This window comes from Panthera uncia, chromosome D1 (assembly GCF_023721935.1).
Source record: "Panthera uncia isolate 11264 chromosome D1, Puncia_PCG_1.0, whole genome shotgun sequence".
In the NCBI taxonomy this organism is placed as follows: Eukaryota; Metazoa; Chordata; class Mammalia; order Carnivora; family Felidae; genus Panthera; species Panthera uncia.
In genome coordinates, this window is record NC_064808.1 from 69147777 (window position 1) to 69151005 (window position 3229).

The window sequence follows — 3229 nt, forward strand, 5'->3', positions numbered from 1 at the left end:
GGATTTTCCTGCCCACCAAATTCAGGTGGTTTCAGTTTTATTGGGAACTGACAGTAAGATTATTAAAGGAAGAGAGACTGGGAACAGTGCACTGGAACATGGGGATGTGGGGGATGGGGGAGGGGAAGGAGGATCTCCTGGATATGTAAACACTCCACTGGCCCCTTGGGTTTTTGGCATTTACCCTCCTGGTCCCACTTCATTCAGGTTACTATCTTCCTTTATTCATCTAGACTTCTTATTAGCACCCTTGGTAGATTGTGATTCTCTAAGTGTGCTTTGCATGGCCTCCCTCAATGAGCTCCACATCCCTACGGCTTTAATCATAACTCTCTAACCTAAATTTCCCAATAGAAGATATCCCCCATGTTCCACATTGGTATTTCTAAATATCTAGCAGGCAATGAAATGAAATGTTTTATAGATGGCTCACTCCCAATTTATTCTATAATGTCCTCAATATTTTCACCCCATCTCCACCTTCAATCATCCTCCAAATCTGTTTCTTTTTGAAGATTATGTGCAATACATTTAAATTCTAACTTTACTTTGTCAAGTATTTATGTCAAAGAAGAGCAACCAAAACACTAACAGAATGATGAAAATAACAATTTACTGTTTAAATTTTTTTTAACACTTATTTATTATTGAAAGACAGAGCATGAGCAGGGGAGGAGCCAAGAGACGGGGAGACACAGAATATGAAGCAGGCTCCAGGCTCTAAGCTGTCAGCACAGAGCCCTACGCAGGGCTCGAACTCACCAACTGTGAGATCATGACCTGAGCCGAAGTCGGACGCTCAACCGACTGAGCCACCCAGGTGCCCCACAATTTACTGTTTTATAGTATAGAATCAACATGCTGTTTAACTAAAAGATGATTGATAGATTATCTGCAAACAAAGCTCTCATGACTCTCTCCAGGCACACAATGATGTCCTGGAAAAGGTCTCCTGTCACCTCTGGTACCTCTGGACTAGGGTGGACGGTCCAAGCATAAAGACATAGAATAAAAGGCAATTCATAGAAGGTTTGGATCAGCCTCCTGGAATTTGATAAGTGTCAGAATAACCTGATAGTTAAGAGGAGGGATTCTTTCTTCTTGGTTGTATTAAGGAGAACACTCATTATAATCTCTTTCCCACACGCCCACTTTCATCAATAGGTATCAAAACCTATTAGCTTCATAGGAGCGTTCCAGGATTATGAAAGTAGAACTGTGAGCTTTGCAATTGTTGCCCAAGTTCCCTTATATGCAGCCACTCATCTTGCACCTTCCCTGTCCATCTCATGCCTATCTTTTCCATAATCACATTTGACCAGGGGCAAATCAGGAATTAGAAGGAAATCTGAGAAGCGGCACCTGGATGGCTGGGTCGGTTAAGTGACTTCGGCTCAGGTCATGATCTCACGGTTCATGGGTTCAAGCCCTGCATCAGGCTCTCATTGTCAACGCAGAGCCTGCTTTGGACCCATGGTCTCTCTCTCTTTCCCCCTGCTCTGCTCTCTCTCTCCCTCCCTCTCTCTCTTTCAAAAGTAAGTAAACATTAAAAAAAAATTTTTTTTAAAGAGGAAATCTGAAAAACCTCTACTTCTTGTGCAATCTTGAACCAGACAAGCAGATGATATCTGTCTTCAGATTCTCTCTAATGTAAAAAAAAAGTACCATTTTATATGAAGTATCATGGTTTTGGGTGGTAATATAAAGGTATGTATTTGAATTGTTTACTTAATTATAATGAAAATCATAATCTATTATATAATGCATAGAATATATGCGGTGGTTCTCATCTCAATTTCCAGACTACAAGTAGGTAAAAATAAAAATGCATGGGGGGCGCCTGGGTGGCTCAGTCAGTTAAGCATCTGACTTCTGTTCAGGTCATGGGTTTGAGCCCCTCATTGGGCTCTGTGCTGACAGCTCAGAGCCTGGAGCCTGCTTCAGATCCTGTGTTTCCCTCTCTCTCTGCTCCTCCCCTGCTCATGCTCTGTCTCTTTCTGTCTCTCAAAAATGAATAAATGTTAATTTTTTTTTAATTTTTTTTTAACGTTTATTTTTGAGACAGAGAGAGACAGAGCATGAACGGGGGAGGGTCACAGAGAGAGGGAGACACAGAATCTGAAACGGGCTCCAGGCTCTGAGCTGTCAGCACAGAGCCCGACGCGGGGCTCGAACCCACGGACCGTGAGATCGTGACCTGAGCCGAAGTCGGACGCTTAACCGACTGAGCCACTCAGGCGCCCCAATGTTAATTTTTTTTAATGCCTGGCTCTTTTAATTAAATTTAATGCCTAATATAAATATAATGCTCTTTTCTTCGCAAAAATACTGTCACCAGAAAGTTTTTACTTATTTTTTTCCTACTTAAATCCTACTTATCCATCATGCCCCGAATTTAATAATCCATTTTGTGAAGGCTAATTTGATCACTTGTGAAGTATTTTCATTGTAATTTGCATCATAGAAATAAATACTCACTATTGGTGTTATGTAGTAATCTGTGAGTTACAACAGAGTAAGGGTAGTACTGAATATTGATAATAAAATAATGAATATTGACTCCTATCTCATGGCGTAGAAATTATTTCCACACTATTGTAGTTATCATTGTGGAAAGAATAATAAAGAAAAAAATCTCAGAAAATTTTTGGACTATATAATCTCAGAGGAAGTTTTCCTAAGTGGGACACATCAGTTACTAAACATACGAAAAATGAATTGGAATGAATGAAAATTAGTAACTTCTGTACATCAAGACACCATTCAAAGTGAAAGGCAATAATGGGAGAACATATTTGACATTTTTTGGGGGGAGAACTCCAAAAATCAGTAAGAACAAGACAAGTCAACTTGTTTGAAAAATGGGGGGGGGGAGGGATGATTTGAACAGGTAGTTCACCAACGAGAATATCCAAATATACCCCTATGCTAAAGAGTTTCACTGCATCTGTCATCAGGTAAATGCAAATTAACACCACAATGTCAACCACAAAATGACAAAAAATATCAAAACAGGTAATGGCAAATGTTGGCAAAAGAATGGAGGAAACAACATAATTACCTGTGTCAGGATATGTTAATCACCAGGATGTGGTTACCGCTATGGTAACCTCTATGGTTAGAGTTGGGGTAGGGTAGACAATACTGGGGGCTGGATGTGGGAGTATCTTTACTTTGTGTTATGAAATACAATTTTCTTTGACAATGTCTTCACCATGTTCTAAATGTT